General features: G+C 37.0%; 1 long non-coding RNA gene across 1 annotated transcript; it reads left to right on the top strand.

Moving 5' to 3' along the window:
- Positions 1–16336: 16336 nt before the first annotated feature.
- LOC130152743 (uncharacterized) lies at positions 16337–19518 on the top strand. The gene is made up of 2 exons (XR_008823096.1): positions 16337–16546; positions 17486–19518. It is a non-coding gene; the product is annotated as an uncharacterized LOC130152743 (long non-coding RNA).
- The last annotated feature ends 2885 nt before the right edge of the window (positions 19519–22403 follow it).

The following is a 22403-nucleotide window of genomic DNA, read 5'->3' as shown; positions in this document are numbered from 1 at the left end:
GACTCAGGCAAGTGCAGATATCCACCTAAGGAGAACATTTGTACTTTAACTGTTCTTTAGGTCTTTTCTCTTAAATTTGCTAATATTTTTCACCCTGAATTTTCTTTCCATTTAACTCCTCTACTAAAAACTAAAATTTATAATTGTGTAGTTTATAATCATGATACCACAGTATTTGTTATTACTGTAAAAGCTAGGATTTACTTTATAAGGTTTCCTGTCTAACATATATTTTCAGGATTGCAGATGTATTTTATGCTGTTCATGCTGATAAGATCACTGGTTTGGGAAGAACCAGGCCAAAAAGCCAGTTTTCTTGATAAAGAAGGTACTTCTAAAGATGCTATTTCATTTTGATATATAGCCATACATGAAATAGAGAATTTTGGATATTCACAGAATTAGATAATAAAAATCGGTTAATTTTGATTTTATAAGTATTTAAGTAAATTTATATTCTGGACCTACCCTTACATTTGGAATATCACATCAATTTTTACTACTCGATCCCTAACCATTTCTTCAAAGTCTTCATTATTTTATTAGAATATTTATTATTATATTCATTGAAAGGCAGCTATTTAATATCAATTAGCATGTCTTCCAGCACAAAAGATGAAACCATCTTAAAAAAAAAGAAAACCACCCTACTTTTATTCGGTTGCAGTAATCTTAAAAAGAACTAGTTTCTTCCTCCAAATATATATCTGATACATTTGTAAAATGCTGAAAGAAAGAAACCAGTGTTTACTCTCTTCTTTTTTTTCTTTTCTCATTACATTTTTTTCTGAGGTAGTGTGAAAATTCAGGCTATGCAACATATATAATACAGTCAATTAATTCTAGAGAAGCCAAAAATTATATTGGTCATCTCTCCTTCTTCCCTTTTTGTAAGTAAAATCTCATTTTAAATCAAAACTTTCCATATTTTAAAGGTAGTGATTTAGTTTTCATATCAATATAGCATAATTCAGAATGCTTCTCAGCATTCTCATAGTGAATGCAGAAATATGTCTTGAGTTAGTCCATAAATGCCCTCTGGTGACTATCTCCAAAAATGCAAGCAATTTTTCCTTTGATATTGCTTTTTTCAATACCCAGTAAAGTAGTTCAGCCAACTAATGTTGAAATCATAACAGAAAATAAGGAAACAGTCATTTCAGAGTTCAAACTCCTATGCTTAGTAGGCTTTCTTTAAGTTCTGTTTCGTTTCTTAAGCCTGAGGTTTTAAGGGAAGCAATGGCAATACTAACCTGATCCAGCTCTTACTTCCCATGGTCTCAAAATTCTGTTATAAGACATATACGATAGGTAACTTTAGTGTATTTAAAGAAAAATCTAAAAAAAAAGTAAAGATGAAGCCTTCAGATCAAAGGGAAAGCAATTCTGAGAATTCCGAAATCAGAAAAATTGTCCCTAAAATAAACTTTAAAATATTTTGGAATTATAAAAAGGTTTATATAAAGGTCAGACTGGTAAACTGAACTGAAACTGATTTTTTTAAAAAATTAGGTCAACTCCAAAGTTATCTGCACACATTAGAGCCTATTAGTTTTTCTCTAAGTAATAAATTTCAGTATATAAGTCATTGTTCTTTAGGTTGTGAAAAAATTACTGATTTTTTTGCCATTTCAACACCTGTGCACAGTGAGCCATTAAATTAGGGCTTGTTCATATGGCAGTTTCAGTCTTCATCTCCTTGGGTTTATTGCTCTATAATGTAAATAAAGAACTGAAAATTTCACTTGAAAAGCCTGTAGAATCAATAGAAAACTCCAGCTTATAAATAATGCAGTGCATGCCATTTGATTTGCTCATGCAATTGGAAATTTTCCTCAGAATGTTTCCTTTAGTTGACATCCTGTTCAATTCTGTTTTAGAAATACCTCTGAGATGGTTGAACTAAGCTTTCCCAGTCTGAGAAGTCTGAAGATTCACAGAGTGAAGGCAATGACTCAGAACGGTCAGTAAAGAAAACTAAGAATTCTAGAACTTGGAAAGATAAGGGTAGTAGAATATGTCATTAGCCACGGAAATGAACCTGATGGCCCCGTAACAAGAAATATGATTTACCCTCTCACTTCCCACAAGTCACTGGGATGTTCAGTAGAATGAATAAGGCCAATAAGTATATAAGTTTCAAGCTCACATTAGAAACATTCTAACCAAATACTGCATGCTCTAATACAAAACAACAAAAAAATGAGGTTACTCTGTCTTGATTGAATATTTTCCCCTGGGAGCATTAGACATGTAATTTAGAACAATACAAAAGGCTTTAACTTTACTAAGACTAAAACAAGGTAGCCTGAGTGTGTCCAGACACATTCCAGCAATGAGTTCAGGGAATGATTTTGTAGCAGTTTTTTTGATCCAAAATTTCTGTATAGAAAGAAAATGTCAAATTTATAATAGTCTTAAACTCACTGCAATAACACAAACTACTGTGATAGAACAAATATATAAAGAAAACTTCACACCTTGCATTTAATTCTACATGGGGAATCTGGCCGAGAGCAAAAAAGTATTGTTTTTCTGTGAGTTAACAAAAAATGCTCATCTTTTACAATGCTCTGATAATATACCCAGAGAATAACAGCATGCAACAGTCACATTCAGTATGGATTTGATTTGCTACATTATCTCAAACACATCATTAAACAGTGAAAATCATGTCTTAATAGAGACATCCTATCTGTGTCAACAACTTAATCTTAAGAAAAATGTCTAATTTATACTACGTGTGGCAATATGCCAGACCATGGGGTTTCCTAAATTACAAGATTTACTATCCTCATAGTATTTCTAAAACCAAGAATGTCCAGACAACTAGCTTACTTCACCAAACATAAGTACTGTCGTGAGACAACACAGAAGGGAGCCATTGGTTCCAAAAACAGCAGTCCAAAAGTATATATATATATATATATAAAAATACTGTGCCTATACCACTATAAATTCAAGTGGAAACATAGATGGCGTATGCCAATTCTCACGGGTTTAGGATTTGGTTACATTACCAGAAGGGCTCAATAAGCCTTAGTATTGATTGAAAATAATAATAATATATCAGTGGTTTAAGTACCCCATGACTCTTCCTTGGACTAAGAAATAAAATTATTTTCTTTAGGGACATTGGAACAGGTTCAGTGTTTGTGGGAAGACAATTATAACAGGCAAGTAGGTAGGTAGAGAGATCTTTAAATCTTCCAAATGCCCATAAAAGTAGCCTCTGTAGCCATGGGTTTTACCACTGTCATCTTCATCTTTCCCCCAGTTTCTCACTTTTTAGCTAAATTTGCAAGTTTTCTCAATTTCTTTACAAGACATTCGTAGTTTCTATCATCTCTTTCTATGTTTTTATCACATCTCTACCTTAGTGTGATGCTGATGCTGTTAAATAATATTGCTTATTAGATATGACAGGTGGAATTAAAATGTTCCATGTAGACTGTAGCCCCTGGAAATGGTCAATAGCTTTATTTTTACATTGCATGTATTTTTTTTATGTTGCTGGTGGCATTGTTATAGACAAAGGAACCCTGCCCAGTATGAATACCATACTTTTATCAAGATGAATCTGGAATGCTTCCTAGGTTATACATCTGCTTGCTCCATCTAATTTACATATCAGAAGATATGCTGACCAGGGGCTATGGAGAGTAATTATATGTATTACAAGTTGTTAGGCTACTATTTCTACAACTGCCAAAGACTCATCACCACCACCCCCTAAATCTAAATAAGCTTCTGGTTAGCTGGCTGTCAAAAGCGAGTTACAGTGCTTGTGTGCCAGATACCACTAGCTGTACTGTGTTTACATGCTATCATGGACATATTGCAAGATGTGTCACGGGCTAAACGTTTTGCCACTGACTAGAGGACAACAGCTTTTAAACATACTAACTTTGCACTTAAGATTCTTTATCCTTTTGTAATATTTCCCATTTATTTATTTATTTATTATTTTACATAAGCTGTGTTTATCTTGTAAATGAGCTCTGGACAAAAGCACTGGTGGAGGCAGATTGAAACAGAGTTGCCTTTAAGGGACAGAGTCTCTTCTCACAGTAGGCTCTATAGTTGGTGCTACTGTCCAGCCCAAGCGTGCAGGGACAGTGTCAAGACAGCAAAACACCAACACATTTGTTTGTACTATGCTTCTTAAGTGATATGGCAAATTAATTGTAAGACCATCACTGGAGTAAGCCACCTAAGTTTTGCTGCTGTGAATGTGGCTTGATACATGTCCAACAATGAAGAGAAGAATTATTGAGTAGTATAATAGCTTGTACCTTAGTTTTCAAGAATTTTAAATTATTTGTCTGAATTTCAGCTATTGATTGGTACCTGCCAGTACTCAGGTCAATTACTAGAGAGGAAGGAGTTTTAGATGTTTCCCTGGAGAATCCAATACAAATCTTGCTTCTTCTTTGTTCATCCTCTCCCATCAGGAATGATGAAACATTAGTCCGGGTCTTTTATACACCCATAGAATAAGTGTATAATATGGTGTCAGATACAGAATGTTTAAAAGAAGATTAGCAGGGAACATGTAGTCCTAAATAAGTAGATGTATTGCTCAGCAGTGAATGCATTTAAGAGGCAGCCTGTCATTGTGAACACCTTGGTGCATCCTTTTAAACGTGCACTCGTGTATAAAGCTTTTGGCATCGATCTCAATTTGCACTGTATTCCATACTTGGTCAGAATTCTGCCTGCTACTGACTGAGAAATGTAAAATTGAAATTCCCTGACACAGGTTTTCAGAAATGTCCATTCTTTTCTAATGGAGATTCACTGGATAATTTTAGCATCAGCAGCTCAGTGAAAAGCATTGCTCTGTCTGCTCACCCAGCCAGGTGTTGTACACTGTCTTTGGAGTAGTAGGACACTAAAATTGTCCTTAACTGCCCTTTAAAGGGACAGGTAGGACATGTGGGATGTCCAGCAGAAATGCAGGAGACCTTTTGTGTCCACGCTCTTGAAGAGATCAGGGCAAAGTTTACCCCAGGTCTGGGTTCACATGGCAGCCTGCTGTTTGATTTGATATAGCTGTACCGAGATTTCTTTGCTTGTCACAAGTGCACGCTCAAAAAAGCACAGCTCTGGGAAAGAGTCTTCCTCAATGATGTGTTAATATAGGCTCATGTTCTAAACTTCTGCAACCACTTTTGAAAAAGTCTTTATCTTCAGAAACATTTATGTAAATCTTTCAAGTTAGTAGCTTTGGCTTGTACAAAGTGAATCGCAATAATAACCGTGACAAAAAGCCCCAGAACTATGATCTTGCATGAAACAGTAGCCAAGACTGAAACCTTTATTAGCAGTGATGAAAAATTTCATTCGTGTGAATTAGGCTATCATCTGCCTCTACCTGAACATGATGACTTTTACACAAAAAGCTTATGTTAGTTGTTTAGTACTATAAAATCTGTTTCATATCATGCAACTCATCTACCCCCTTCTTAACAGTTGTGAAACATGCATAGGCACCCCAAGAGAAGACAGCGTTATGTTTGATAATGAAAAAAGTTTTGAATGCCTAGGTCAAAAGATAACCAGGATAAATTCAACAATGAATTGATTTTATTATTTTTTTTATTAACTTCAGCAGTCAGAAATCAGTACAGAGCTGTCAGACCCAAAGCTTTCCAAAAGTTCGGAGTCCTGATGACATGAGAAAGTAATTGAGACTGCACTGTACAGTAGGTATAGAATTACTTGTTTATTCTGTAAGTCACCACTCCTCTCTTTTTTTCTTATATAATCCTTTCTATATATACATGAAGTCATTATGGATCTGATCCTCCTGTCATTTATACTGGTGATGTGATATGACTGATTATGTTGTGAAAGAAAATAAGAGGACTCTACACAGTCTTTGGATCAAATGTAGCTATATAGCTCCACAAAGGTTCTGTAACCTTTGGGTTCACAATGTATTCCCCTTGATGTTTTTCCTTATTAAATATGGTCTTTAAAAATACATCAGTGTGACATCCAGCTTCCAACGTGGAATTTTATTTTAGAAGCAAAGAAATGTAAGCTTTAATTTCCTCTGCTAAAATGTCTTTGAATTTGAGTTAACCAAATGTTGGATGTTAACAGAGATCTATAAATTTAAAAAGCTACCAGTAATGTGGAAACGTGCTTGTAGTATTGCATCTAACAAGATTTTAGCTACTCTATTAGCTATTTCTATTTTATCAGCTATAATGAGAGATTATCAAATGTACTACCTACATTAAGAGCCGCCCAATATGAATAATTGTATTCATTAATCTTTGAATTGCACAATATTAAGCTAAAAAAATATTAAGATCTTTGTCTAGAAATGGAATTTGGTTTTACAGCTGACAAATACATTTTGATGGCTAAAGTGCCTGCACTTAAAAGGCTTTTTTCAGACTGTATAGATTTATTTTTGTTCTTCAATAAATAAAATGAAATAAAATAAAATAAAAACAAAGTAGCTACAAAAATTAGATAAAATGTTTCAGAGTTGTTTTCTGTGACCATGATTCTGTTCCATGTTTGTATTCCAGAGGCAACTTATTATGCATTATTTTACCATAATTCTTTCTTTTAACTTTTCTTTACAGAAGTTGTTCACAAAACTTAATAAGATTTAATGGAAATGATTCCTGAGTTACATTATAAAGTTCCACAACTGTATTTAACTAAATCCTCTTACCCGCCCCCCCCTGCCCCCCCCCAGCATTACAGATTTGGTAAGTATCGTCTCAGCAGTTTTAGAGAGATTTCTTCTTTAGTTTTGAGAGAGCAAATTGCTCACTATCCTTACTGTGATAAGAAATTGAATTGTACTGAACCTTTACAGGATATGTGTGTTAGTCCAAATAACTGAAGAGCTGTAAACACTCCTAATGACTTATTAAGTGCTTGTTTGGCATGTGTATGAAAGAGAGGAGTTGCACTAGAAAAATGCTTTTCTCATGACAGTGATATCTAAAATGTAATGTTGTTTATTTTAGTATAAAGTGATCAGTGTGCATTACAGGTGTAAAATATTTGTTGTTAAAAACATGCATTTACAGGTGTGCAATGTCCTAAGAACAAGTAGGGCAGAGACCATCCTGCAGGTGCAGACTATAATGTGAGTTGATTACCTTTCCTCCTTCTCCACTTCTTTTCCTTATCAAATCTTTGCAGTATCTCAATTCATATTAAGTATCATTTCTGTCTAAAGCATATAATACACTTTTAAAAATATATTTGTGTACCTACTTCTTCAATGACTAAGACATGATCACTTAAGAGAATTGAAAACTTCAATTCCAGTATTTTAGCAGTGTTAAAATACTAAGAAACATCTGGAAGAAGAGATAAAAAGAGATAAATGTTTAGCTTTGTTATGAGTAACACGCTAACATACGATTAGGTTTAATGGTTGTAACTTAACAAAACTGTTGTATGAAATATTTTGTTTAGCATTCATTAAAAACTGCTAATGTACTTGTGGTTTTTCATGGACTATATTTTTATGCATATTATTAGTGGAATACAAATATGCAAAAAAGCAAACAGTTTGGTGTTATAATGTGAAAAGAAATTTTACACCAATCTTAATTTTAATTTGTATGGGAACATTTTTTACCACAAATTCCATATTTTAATAATACTATCCCAACTCTATTTTTTAAACTCATTTTGTCACTGTTTTGTAACAGAAACACTGTAAATATTATAGATGTGGTAAACTATTATACTTGTTTTCTTATAAATGAAATGATCTGTGCCAACACTGACAAAATGAATTAATGTGTTACTAAGGCAACAGTCACATTATATGCTTTCTCTTTCACAGTATGCGGTAGAGCATATGGTTTACTCCTAATGGAACACTAGCTTCTCATTAACATACCAGTAGCAATGTCAGAACTTACAAACCAGCATAACAGGGAAATAGAAAAACTTATAAATTAGACCCTTTCAGTATTATTGAGTAGGAAATAACTGATGTTGCAAGGTACAATATTTAGCTGATACAGTGCCCTTTTCTACATCTTTCCTTTCCAAAAATCCCAACTTTTCGTTGTTAGAAATACAAATATTGAGGTGCATTTCTTTTTCTACTTTAAAATGATTGACATTCTTATCATTTTTAAAGCCATGTTTCAGTATTTTTCTTTCTCATGCTGTGTTTTACATAAGCTTCCTTTTCTCTAGAACATATTAATACCAACAACAATTCAGGGGAAAATAAAATAATGCTCACTTCTATAAATGGATTATCCCTCCAGTAGGTACAGTGAAACAAATAGGGATTGTAAAATGAACCGCATAGCTTCCTTGGCCATTCAGGATCATGCAAAAGAAATGGATACACCAGACCGTTGCCTCATCCTGTGGGGACAAAATGATGTATCAGACCTTCACTGGAGTTGTTTGGTGTCAGCAACCATATTAAAACCAGTTTCCCTAACTGCAAATGTTAAAACTGATTTACACCCACTAAATACTGTAATAACAACAACAACAACAAAAGTATGCAATTGTGGTGCATCTCCTTCACTTTAGTATGCCTATCTTTACATCTCAACACAGCAGTAATACAGTTGGATGACCTGGTTGTAGGGGCTTGTCTGCTATCCAAGTCACTGCAGGGATAAAACTTGAACTGTGTAAGACAAGGTCAGTCCAGAGTTACACGGGGAACTGAAATCTGGAAACTACAATTTCAAAGATTTGATGCCACAAACTGCTGAATCTCCAGTCTCTTGGTAGGCTGCACAATGTACCAAGGGAAAGAAAGTGCCACATCTGAATGGATTCAGCATGACCACAATACTTTTACTGAAGGAGAAATTCTCATTTCAGAAGTAGCTCTATGTGATCCAGTGAAATTGTATTAGGTAACACTAGGAAGATCATCACAATCTTGCCCTCTCTTAATTTACTTTTAAAAACATAAATATAGATGGGGTTTAGAAGTTTAAGATTGTTATACTGTGCTCAGGGCATGAGAAAGTCTTGATTAAAAAAATCTACATGTCAAAAAGCCCTAAACATACATTTTCAGACTTGAACATATAAGGTAATGACAGACAGAAACTTTGCTCAGCTTAAGAATTTTCTCTTATTCATTCTTACTTAATATGTCATCCTCCTCTTCTTCCCCTTCCATTCTTATTCTTCCATATTATTTTTTTTTCCTAATCCTGCAACATGTTCTTCTGCTATTGGTGAGGTTTCTACAACTACCAGTTAAGGACTATGTAGTAAGACCTCAAGCCAAATCCATCTCTGCTCCTTAGGTTATTTAGCAAATAGTAACAATATCTACCACAGGCTGGGGCAGAGTGAGCCAGCAGTGCTTACAGGAAAAGCTCCAAAGTAAAAAAGCAAGAACTGTTTACATCCAGGTGTGGTTGGGCGTGTGTGTGTGTGTGTAAATAAACACAGTAAGGCATACTTTATTTGTGGAATCCTATTCTTTCATTGAGAGGAAGTCATCAACAAAAAAATGTAATTATCAGACTAGCTTAGCTTTTCTTTTTTCTAACTGTATTGTGTATCTGCACCTGAGTGAACCCTTATCTCACCTCGTCAAGTATACCTAAGCTGAGCATCAGTTTAACTTCAGTAACACAAACTGTTACTGCAATTAGTTCTATACTAATTCAGCAGTGATGTTTGTCCTGTATATATATCTTACTAACTAGGGGTAGTACATCCTTACCATTTGTAGAACATAAATAGCATCAGGAGGAGGAACCGTTACAAACCCTAACTTTATGAAACAGGAAGATAATTGCCCTAAGTACAAATTGGTTCTTAACTCTATTCTTTGCCAATCAACCTCTGCTAAAGAAGCACTCATTTCTACCATTCACCTTTGCACTCCAGCGTTATAGGAACCATATTGCCACTGAACAGTAGCACTGCTAACTCCTGCTGCTTCAATAAAAAAATAAAATGCAAAGGGTTGTGCATTATTTCAATGTAGACTTTGTCATTGCTTGATCTGGTCACTCCCTTGTTGGACCATACTGCTTCTACAGGGAGAAATCAGTGTTTGTGAAGAAGTTGCACAGTCATTTGTAATTACTTTACAATACAGTAGATGGTAATAAATGTCTCTGAATGAAGTTGCTGATTCAAAGAGATAATTAAAATGTATGTCTATCTGACCCCAGTTCCTGCCAGCTTTATGTAGCTACTATGCTGCCAGTATCTTGTTTTGTTTAGACAAAGAAACTCTATGTTGTATTAACAATAACATTTAAAACAATTGCTGAAATAAACATTTGCTCCAAACTGGAGCGTTACAGCACTCTTCTAATCCTGGTTAGGCCCATGTACTATGACAATGGTTTCTTTTTCCAGGAAAAACATTATTTCATTGAACTTCCATTGGTGTTAAGACTTTAAGACTTAGCCCAGGCCTCATGCAATTCTAGATACCCTCTTCAAGAGAGAAAATTAATTAGAGAGCAAAGGAAGCCAGCATGCTTATCATTTGATCAGGTCACTGACATAAGTGCTTCACACTTTTTTAAAGCCAAAAGCTGTCTTGTACACCTGCTCAGAGGTCTCATCAATTTTATTTGAGCAAAGCCAGTTCTTTTAAGCTTGTCCAGGGAAAAAGGTGGCAATTGTGATGGGGAGGGAAAAGGAGAGAAAGATGTGTTGCAAGCTCTTTATCTTGATCTGACTGTTTGTTTTTGCACTGATGTGTGTAATGAAACAAAGAGGATTTAATGTGGCAAACAGAAGCCTATTGGCACCCAGAGGGATCTCATTCTCTCTCTTACAAGTCTTTTTCGTTTCAGGTTGCAACATCTTCTTTTCAGCCTATCCACAAGGCCGAGTTTCTTACCTGGGGCGTAAATTTGTGAGGCATGAAGCTCTTTTGTTTTGACAGGTGCTCTTTGCCTCACACCAGCCTAGCATTGGCAGTGCTAATGCACTGAACAAACTTCAGATATGCTAATGACTGTAGTTACCAAAATTCTGTCTGTAATGAGTTTTATTAGCTTACTTCACTTTTAGTTCTTAGGATAAAGTGGTAAAAACAAATTGCAACAACAGAGGTCTGAGAAAGTTGGTTGCTTGTTATGCATGGCATGGATTTCTCCAGGTTCTGTAAAACCTCTGCAGTAATGGGAATATCATAAACTAGTAGGTGAGAACCAGATCACAATCTCTGGCACAGTATAGCTGCATGCAAGGTGTTTCAGATGTAAAGAAAATGTACAGAGGAAACTTAAAATAGCCTTTTGATTGTATGGTGTTTCACCTCTTCCAGAAAGGAACATCCTTTCTCTGTTGGCCAGCTGCCCTGAGCCTAACATGTTCTTTACGTGTTTTGATCCTTCGCTGGTGGATTAGAAGGTCATTATAATATCAGTAACAAATACTAACACATTTTTAAAATGAAAAATTGGACGTTCAGGCCTTGAAGTTGTGAAGTAATATCCTTGCCTATCCTTGCCTTGCCTTCCTTTCCCAGGACCCTCCATCACTTAGGTGCTTCCTAGGTGCATCATAGGTACAATCTGATGACTAAATTCTAAATATATACTATTTTGTCAGTTGTTCTTTTGTTGTTTAGAAAAGCCTGAAGGAACAAGGAATATTGGATATAGACAAAAGGTATGAAAAAAGAAGAGAGAACGCGCCAGTATTCTGTAGTTAGAGAATAGAAATTAAATGCAAAGTACAATGCAGCAAAATCAATAGTAAACAATAGTTCAATTACAATTTATTTCATTGTTCTACTGATTTCAATCCAGTTTTAAAAGAATTACTTTCCCAGTGGCTTGACTTTTGTCTTTGTACTTTGAAAAAAAGAGAAATTACAGCTGTGGAACCTCATAAAACCAAGAATTCATCACTTCTCTAGAAGCTGTATAGATCTCAGTGTATCTGAACTGTCTATGACAGTTCAATAATTCTAGTAACTTGGACCTGTTGGCATCAAAGGTTCTTCTTTTTTCTCACCTCTGATTTTATCCTATGAGTAAACTTTGGAAAAAGTAGACATTTCATTGTCCCAGTAAGACACTGGCTAGAAAGGCATGTCTGTCATCTCCATTTCAAATAGCTATGAAAGAGTATGTCTGTCTTAATCTCATCATTTTGAATAAACTGGCTTGCCTGCTGTGATTAAAGCAATCACACAAATCCTAAGCCAGCCTAAAACCAGAGTGTAGTACTGCCTGTCAGGAATTGCAGGTTTTAAGCCTCAATTTTTTTTTTTTTTTTTTGTAAAAGCAAACAGACTTTTCTATCTGTCTGAGAAACTTAACTGTGTTAACCTCTGGAAGGGTCACTTGATCCTTGAAAACATAATTCTGCATACACATCTGTTTGGATGGAAAATATATGATCAGTTTTATTTAGAGCTTCTGAGAGTTACATGCAGATGGAGACTCCTACAGGGAGAAAAGGGCCTTTATTAAGACTGTGAAATCTGGAAGGGGAATTTTGCCCAGGACTACCAGCACAGTACTTACCCATGTCTGAACTCTCAGGAGATATTTTAGTGTGGGCAGCTGCTTATCTTTCAAGGTTTCAGCCTGATGTTCCATGCTTACTTCTGTTAGGTACTTTGGAAGACTGAAGAGTTGAGCAAATCCTGAGATCTGACCTGTGATTCCAGAGTCTGGATATTGGTGATCTGTTTTTCAGTATAGTCATCAGGTTCTCTCACTGAACTGGGAGAGAGAAGAGAGGAAAGCCTTCCAACATTACCCTAGTTTTGTTATTTTCAGGTGGCTCTATTTGAAGCCATAGGTTTTTGTAACCTTGTATGGACAGAGGGACCTAAAGCCTTGCAATCCAGATTAAAATTTACATGAAAACATATGCAAAAAGGAGCATGGATATCTGTGACAATTTACTAAAAGTCAATAGAGAGAGACTGAGCTTACTGGCTTGTTGGTAAATGTCTGGAATACAGTGAAACGTGCCTCAAAGTGTGTCCACATTAAGCTTAGAATCACTGAAGTGCCTCAATGGCTTTCAGCTCCAACTTACTCTACTGCTGGTGAACCTTTCCTGGCTGTTAGACTGGTCACTAAATCAGGCTTTGGCCAGGACTACAATGGCTAAGAACTAACTGAAAAATAGCCCAGTGTTCACCAATATGTGTTTTGTTTACTTGCTTGCTTGCTTGCTTGGTTTTTTTTTTACAGCACTGAAACTCTTGGACGCAAGTCCTGCCACACTGGGGGATGTCTGAGGGCACAGCTGCGTTTCTTTGTAGGAGCTGAGAACCAGGGTCAGCAGAGCTGCAGCTTCATTCCACCATGTAGAATGTTTCCCCTTTTTCATTTCCTCCTCTACTCAACTATGAAACAGGAACATAAGGGCAGAAAAAGTACATCGGGGGAAGTCAATACTTGAAGTTTGTGGAACAGGGTTGTTCCATAGGTCTTATACAAAACAGCTTCCTACCCCTCACTGATGGGAGTTCTTTCTACAATGTCAATCAAAAGTTCTTGGACTTGATAGGAAAGATAACTAGGATGAGATTCTACAGTCTGTCTTGTGGAAGAAATTAGAGTGGCTATACATATGATTTCTCCTGGAATAAAAAAAATAATTGTCTTTATAAGCCCCATTCTTGTCCTTTGTTCCTGTTGTTTTCTGGATTTGTCAGTGAGAATCTGCCACCTTGTCTTTGCTGTTCCTGCGTACTACTTCCTTTCTGTTCCATCTTAACTCAGGCTAATGCACGGCTTTTGTTGAAGTCTTCACAGCAAGTTTGTCCTAGTTGTCTCACAATCTTTCCAGCTTTTTTAGTGTGCTACAAAACGTTACATTTTATTTGTCTAGTTATAATTGTTTGCTAATTGTTTGAAGGACTGTTCTATTCAACCCATATTCTTCTTGGAAAAATATAATCAACGTGTGAATCTATCACTACACAGTTTCTGGAGTGTAAACATTATAGCTATTCACATCAGGTGCAAAATCCACCTTGATTTCAAGTCTAACCTATGTTTTTCTGCTTTCACCCTTCAGCTTCTACTTCTAGGGGCTGCTGGTGCAAGACCTATGACTATAAGCTGTAATTGTGCCAAGCAGGGGAAGGCCACCTTGGCAGCAGAACTTTGCCTGCAAATTGTAGGAGATGAAATGAGAAGCTTGCAGCTCATGAGGCATCCTGCTGAAGGAAGGCATATTCTTTCCCCATCTTCCTTCAGACATCTGAACTCTCAAGAATTTCACAAACAGGGAGAGATACAGAGAAGGCATTACATTTAGGATATATGCTTGTTTTCCAGAGATTTGTAATCTCCTACTTTTTATTAAGTAAAAAACATCCCTGGCTTAATAAAGCGAGGGCAAAACTTCTGCTACGAGGAAGTTTGATTATAGTGCTGATTTGGCTCTTTAGGGGTTAAATTGTAAGCCAGGGAGCTCACTTTTCAAGGAGATTCTAGGAGTTTAAGTGACAATGGGAGTTTGGACTTGCTGCTGGGATAGGAAGTTGGACGGCAAGGTTCAGCTCTTATGAGGGAATCTAAGAGCAAGCCAAGAGGCCAGAAGGTTAAAGGGCAGTGCTCAGGCTTCCCATCGGTTCCAGAGACTCCAAACATTCAGGCATTCAGTGGCTGGATTCCCTCATGACAATCAGATGAATGGCCAGTAGGGACACGGAACTAGAACTGATCCTGCTTTCACCTCAGTGTCACTTGTCACCAACCCTCATTCTTTTAAATGGAGGTAATAACTGAAAAATAATTCTACTAAGAGTCATAGGCAAGAAGAATCAAAGAGAAAAACAGAGTTTCTCAAATGTCTTTAAGCCTAATTCACTGTATTTTGAACTGCAAGCAGAAAGGTAGATAAAATCTGTGTATGCTCAGAGAGCTCTGTCTCTATCTATCCTTCCCCATGTATGTGTTCAGTAAGGTGTATTTTGCACTAGATGTAGCTTTTTAGTGGATATAGCTTACTAGAGCTCCTTAGACGACGTAGCTTATAAGGGCTACTGAAGATCAGAGCATAAGCTTTAGTAAGGTACAGCAGTAAGACTGGAAGTTAGGAAAGATAGGAAGAGCTGATGCAGCAATCATTCCACAACAGAAAGACTGATTAATACCATAACATGTATTAATGACCCCAAACAGCTAGGCAATATCTATGGTCCTGTGCACTGTTTTTGGTTAGGATAAAAAAGTGTAATCTGAGTTCTGGTTTGTTACAAAGACCATGCGTAATTTTTCACTTCCCTTTCCATTGTAGATAACAGAAAGGTAAGAACATCTTTGCTCACAATTCTATGTGTTTCTCTGGCTGTCAGGTTTTTTTTCAATTCTTTCATTTTTGACAGCATTACACTACTTTTACTTCATTTAGGCTGTTTCTACGATGAGTAAAATAGCACTGTATTGCAATCTTTCCTCCTGGTCTCCTCACGATCTCTACACTATTTTGCTTTCAGTCTCTTGTGTTTGTTTTCAATCACTGTGCTGGTATATTTTACCCTCTGACTGGTTTTGCATGTTTCAAGAATTGGCTTTTATAAATTCTGTTTTCTGTTTTAGTAGAGGAGTGAAGGCTTTGTATCTAGACCCTACATGAGCACTAGTATGCTTCAAGAAAATTGTATGCAATATTTCTTACAACAGCATTTTAATCACAGTTTTTAGTGCAGACTAATTTACTATCCCCTGCATGTTTTCACTTCCTGGCTTGTTTACACTAATATACATATATAGTTTGTTACCTAACCGCACCAGAAAGTAAAAATTTGATCTCTGGTTTTCTTTTTTCAGCCCCCTAAAAGTGCACCGTGAAATCAATGAACAAATGAAAGATCTTAATCTGATGTTTTAGCCATGCTTGGAGGGGCTTCTATGCCAGGGTTTGACTGTCTTGCAAACAGCTTACTGCAAAGCTTGTAAAAATCTATTTTCAACTGTTTCTGATTGCATTTGCAGAAGACTATATGCATGCAACTTATATTCATAATCTCATATGCTGTGGCATATGAGAAATGCAAGTTTGACAACAGATATTGGTAACAAGGGATTTTTTTGTTCAATTGTTTTTTTGGCAGGAAGTGATGGAAGAAACATTGGAAAAAAAAAAGAAAAAAGCTGTAAACACCAGATCTATATAATGAATCTTTTAAACCAAAATACATGAAATTTAGCTCCCTAGGAGCTGAAGCAAAACATATATCAGACTAGTTACTATGATTCACAAAGAGCCATCTTGCCATTTAAGTACACTTTCAGCTACAGCAGCTGTTTTGATTCATAATCTGTGCTATAGCAAGGTTTATTTTAAAATACCAAGCAGGGGACAGGGCATTCAAACATCAATTACTTAACCGAAAGGATTCAAAACCTGAAGTGCTGGAAACTGAAATGAAACACATGGCAAATATTTTGCTTCCTGTCACACAAGGGATTCGATCCTGCAGGCTGCGTGAGTGCAAAGCTCCAGTTCGTCTGCAGTCAACAGGTGAAATTCTGACATTATTGCCGTCGACTGAAATCTTTCCTTCCCTTCCCCAGGACTGATTTGACCATAGAGATGTTCTCTGATGCAGGGTATGGTAAGGTCTCAGAATTTTTAATCTCTTGTCGTTTTAAGTTGGATTCCCTTGTAAATATAATCTTGTAAATTTACAAGACTAAAATACAGTCTTGTAAATATAAAATCATGTAATGCTACCCTTTGGAGGTGTTGGATGAATGACAAAGAATGTCATACCTTTGGTCTTGGGGAAGGAGTGTTGGAATATTTGCATTCGGCTCTTGCAGCTGTAACTGGAGCCAGTCCGCTTCACACCAGCTCTTCTTTGAGAATCTGCATTCAGTTCTTCATGCAACTTAGTTGCAGCCTATATGTGGCAGAGTAAAATTGAAAAAATAATTAATAGAACAATATATATATCCCTATATCCCCTCAATCCCTTTTCCAAATCAATATATATTTATCCGGGAAGGAAATACTAGCCAATGACTATTAGTTTCTTCCTCTGTTTGCTAGGACAGCACAAGTCAACCAAGCAAATAAGCCAACAGTCACTCAGCATGCAGGATCCTTTTGCCATGCCTTAGATCACTCACATGTGAGGATTGCCTGGATGAATGATTTGCAGGATCGGGCTCAGACAACACCTGGAATTGTCAAAGCATTCAGACATACAGATGGCTAAAAGGAACATGTACGTGGAGCTCAAATTATTTTGTTAATGGTGCCATCTCCTGGTAGCAATTTGCTAAGCTAATCTTTGCCCCTACAACCTTGTTAAATATTTATACTTTCTATTTTAATACCGTAACACTAAGGAGAGGTCAACAAAATATGTTAGATTGCCTTTCCTGCTAATTTTGTTTTTGTTATTTTATAAGGCATACTCAAATAGGAACCGAACTCTTATTAACAGTGGCACATTTTAGTACATAACTTGCAGGACATAGATCCAGTGCTTTTTGAAAAGATTTTATTTTTTCCCCTTTCAGGTTGCTTTCACTTATTTCTTTCATAGGTATTGAACAATATAAAACCGAGTAAAGGTAGATGATACTCACAGAAGGAGATGGGTCTGCATACCAGTGCAGAACCTAAATCACCACATTTTGGGGAAGTAATGGTGCAGTTCAGAGTGGGTTCAAGAATGTTTGAAAAACAAAGAAAGGAACTGTACTCTGGAAGAGACTGATGGTATGTTAAGTCAGTAAGAAATATGTCTTCAGATTTTGAATGGGACTAATAATGTCTGAATGCCACGTTCAGAGCCTTGCAAGGGTTCACTTTTCCAGAGATCTAAGAAATCAAGTGCTGTTGAATTTGATAATAGTAAGACATCACAGTGGAACAATTAAAGTATCCAAGTAATAGGTCTCGTTACCTGATATTACACTGAGAAAAAAATGTTTTCCTGAACTTATGCAATAATTTCTTTCACTGATACAAAAGGATTAGTACCTTTGTATTGTGGCAAAGGTATTGTAAACTCATTTTATGGAGCTCTAGTTCTGGTTCTGTTCTGATTCTGCCACAGACTTTGTTGTTTCTGTGAAAAAAATGCTTAAACGAGATACACCTCAATGCTTTTTATCAACAGAAAGAACTTCTAACAGGATTGGTGGTGGTTCATCCTTCACAGGACTCCTGTAAATACCAGTAAAGTAAAGTTTGCAAACTGCTTGTATACTAGAAAGTTCAGAACCACACAGTAGCTAAACTAACTTGTATTACAGTTCCTGTAAATAGGTAAACTAGGTGGTGCTGAATTTGGCTTTTACTGTACTTAGCTGTATTACAGAAATTTCTGTAGAGTAACAGGGCAACTACCTTTGAGGAAACGAACATAGTCACTTGGGTGTATTGATAAGCTTCACTTAACAAGCGGGAATGGACGTGCACTCTTTGTAAGGACTTTGCTGCCTCAGATTCCACTTTGATGCAATATTTGGTTTTCTTCGTATTGCTATGCTTGGAAACGAGCACCAAATTTACTCTGCACTTGAACAGTGTTACCATACCCCAAAGTTTAATCAGCCAGCACCTCTGTCTTTTCCCAAGTGTGCCTCTTTGACTGGAGGAAAGCAGTCTTCTATTTTTGTTTGCCACCTATTTGCCCATATTTTTCCATGCTCGTCCTGTTGCTGTGTAGTATCTTCTCAATCTTGCCAGCTAAAAAGAAGAAGGTAAGATGCTAAAGATGCAAAGGTAATCCAGTACCAAACTGGCCCCTTCAGAACTGCAGCTGGTTTGCCCTGGCAAAGGTAAAGACCCTTTAGCAAAGAGGCTTTGTTGGAAATAGGTCTTATTCAATAAATACCTAAAGGAGCCCAACCACAGCCAGTTTTTGGGAAAGGTCACACATGAATCAAACAGGAAGATATTCCAGGGAAGGAGACTGTTTCCATTCACATGGTAATGTCTGACATGGAGACAAGCTGAAATGGTAGCAAGGGAAATAGGGAAAATGTTACCACAAGTAGTGTGTGGGCTACTACAGAACAATTTGCAAGGGGGTGGAGGTCTGAACTGCACATCTACTGGGGAAGGTCAAATTATGTAAATGGCAGAGTGCTTACTTGGGGAGCTCTAACAGTGGGTAGATGGAAGCTACACACTAAATTGCTCAGTAGAGTTGGTTATCTGGTTGTTTGTGCAAAAAACTTAGTTGAAGATAGACTTTAAAAACACAGAATTAAGAGGAGATTACAGTCAGAATGGTGAATAACAAAGCAAACTGCCAAAGTTTTCAATTTATACCAGGGGCCAGATACTGAAAGCGAAAAAGTGGTGGGACTGAACAGGAGGAATATCAAGAAGTATAAAGTAAGCAGGAAAAAGAAGTGTGAGAGCAACAATCAGTTCACATCAATTTTTGGGTGGTTTTATATCTTACCTTTCTTTTTGTATCCCCAAGCGTATCTCACTTCGCTGTGTTTTTAAACTTGTTTTTCCACTGTGCTTCTGTTTTTCAGAAAAAAAAAATCACTTAGATGTAGAGAAAAAATATTGCATTTGTCTTCTGTGGATATAAGTAAACCAGATTAATTTTTACTCTTGTAAGTACATTTTTTTCTTTGACAAACTTCTAAAGAACTTTCAGGATCTTATTTGTATTCAAATCATTTAAAGATTTTTTTATGCAAGCTAACCTTACTTCGTAGAGACTCTGCACAACATCTTAATTGCCAATTAACAGGCTAATCATTTCAGTGACTGGATTTGAGTTATATACCTTACTATTATCTTATTGACTAATGCTTTTGAACTGAAAGTGGGGCATTCGGCACTCTTTTTATGCAGCAGTATTTTAAAATTTAGCTGGAACTGGCTGCCTGTAAGTAGCTTGGCAGCTCTGCACCGTGAACTCTGCTGACTAGAAGCTGCCAGCACTAGTCTGTATCGATTCCTAGCTGTTGGGCAGCTGCTTCTGTATTTAAAAAGAAGTTAACGTTTTGTTATGTAAATTGAAGGCAGAGGGGAACCTTATTGTTCTAAAACACAGGGTAATTAGCAGCAGTGGTGGAAACTGAACATTCTGACAGGAGGAGACTTAGTACCTATCTTATCAGGAATGACTGTGTTTTCACATTAAAAATGTTACAGTAGCTTGGCATATTACGTACTTCGTATATGCCTAAGGCTTTGTAGAAACGGAGCGATCGCTAATTAACGCCTTGTTAGGCACCCCGGTTAACGAGCTCGTCTGTGCAGAGCTCCCCGACGGCCAGCAGGTGGCAAGGCACACAAACCCACAGCGCTGCTGGGCTGGCGGCCACAGCACCGGGTGGCAGCTCCGCAGCGGGAAGCCCGAAACGACCGACATCAAAAGCCACCCCTCTACTGAGAGATGCCCTGCAGGATTTCCGCATTTTCAGTTTTCTTTAAGGATGAGTCCTTATGGAATACTACAGTTTAATAATAATTGCAGTGAATTGGAAATAACAAGTTGTTAATAAATATCTATGACAAAAAACCCCAAAAGTATGAAAAGATATCGGGAATGGAGTAAAATCACATGGTCCCTTATTTCACAGTTATCATGCAAATCAGACAACATAAGGTCTTGTTACTGGGTGCCTCAGAAAACTGGCAATATCCTAGCATTTTTGTCTTTGATCACTGCTTTGAGTTCAATCTAGGATGCTAATAGTTACCCACTTGGCTCAAAAGAGAGAGCTTTGGTTGTTTCAGGCACATGCACAATTGTCCACATCATAAAATGATGACAGCTACTTGGCAAAGTGATGTGAAAAGGCAGTCTATGGCTTTGTCTGAACAGGGAAGTTGTGCTACTTATGTAGATCTAGTTAAAGTGATATTATTGCTGGATCTAGTCATACTCGTGTACCTGTTTCTGTATGGGCAGGAATTTAACCTCTATAGCTAAAAGACATTTCTGTGCTCATATAAATATGACTGTTCTACAGGCTGTGCCAATATAATTTTATTGGTAAAAAGCCCCAGCTTAGCCAACAAAAGAGGACAAATATTGAGAGATAATTGGAGGAATAAATTAATAATTTTGTCACCCTTAAGGCTATGAATACATGAATAAGTCTGCACAAAACAAATTAGACATGAGTCTGTGGACCATGATTTCAAATATCTGTGATAGAGTTATTAAACATGAAAAATACTGCAGTATTTGTTATATTAGTCCTGCATGCTCTGCACTACCTAGCCTTCCCACTCTGTTTTCTCCTTCCTCAGAGCCAAGGATATTATTATCTTCATAGGTTGTCTGCTATGACAGTGGAAGAGCTAGTAGGCAGTCTTCTTCCTTTTGTCCAAAAGCTGCATGAGCCTCCTTTCAAGCAAAAGCATCTAGTAAATCTACAGTAACTCTGGAAACACTGGAGGTCTGTGAGATGCAAAAGGAACTGGGTGGATGCAAGGGCTTCTGCAAGGCCAAAAGGCCCCAAGGCTTTTAAAAGAAGACCGTGGAGTGTCCCTTGGCCCAGGCACTTGGCCTCAGCCACAAGATGCTTCCAGGGACAGCCAAGGTCAGCTTTGTCTGGAAGGCTGGGAAATGAGAAGCAGAAGAAATGACAGTCCTCATACAGTCAGGGATACCTCTACCTTCTTGATCAAAAGAGTAAATTATGTCAAGCAACCTTGCTTTTTTTTCATACAGCACTGTGAAGGATTTAAGTGCTATCACCCATTGGTGACACACTAATATATCTGCGTGTGCATTCTTTATTACATTGAACTGCAATACTGGTTTCTCGATATTCATTGAGAGGTTGATCGTCCACATTTTGCATAGGGATAGGAGATGCACAGATGCGGTTTAATCTAACGTGCTATGAAACTATGTCCTACTTTGCCATAGTACTTTATTAGCAATGTGGTAAGAGATTTGTGCTGAATGAGGTCAGAAAGCCATAGATCTGCCATGGCTGCCTAGTGCCTGTAGTGAGGACTTCAAGGGCTGTGCCTTTACTCTGCAGCAAACACGTAGACACTGCGACCTCTGAGGCAACTGTGGTTGTAGCTGCAGGAACTCTGTACATTTACAAGCTCTTTAAATGTCCGATGAAAAGATTTATTTGTAAATGGATTGTAATTTCCATTTTATGCAATATATCCTTTCCCTTCTAAAGAACATCTCATCTAAGGGTGCATATTCTTTGGATGCACCCAAGTTGACCTGGAGAGGTGAGAACACATCACCTGGTATGCCTGCCTTTTCTTGGCTTTGAGTTCCAGATTACTGCTCTCTGTTCCCAAGTCATTCATTTACTTTCTTTGTCAGTTTGCCATCTACAAATGGAGTTAAATATAGAAATGTAATGGGGGGGCTGAGAGTACATTCCTGCATATTTTTGAATGCTCTATTTTCCAAGTCTCATTAATTCCATCAGAAAACTAAGATATAAGTTGGGATAAAGTCTGACTGTGAAGGTACTCTTGTTTTGAGACTGCTTTTGAGG

Source organism: Falco biarmicus, chromosome 7 (genome assembly GCF_023638135.1).
Source record: "Falco biarmicus isolate bFalBia1 chromosome 7, bFalBia1.pri, whole genome shotgun sequence".
Classification (NCBI taxonomy): Eukaryota; Metazoa; Chordata; class Aves; order Falconiformes; family Falconidae; genus Falco; species Falco biarmicus.
Note: the sequence above shows the minus strand (reverse complement) of the source record. Positions and strands in the feature narration are given on the sequence as shown.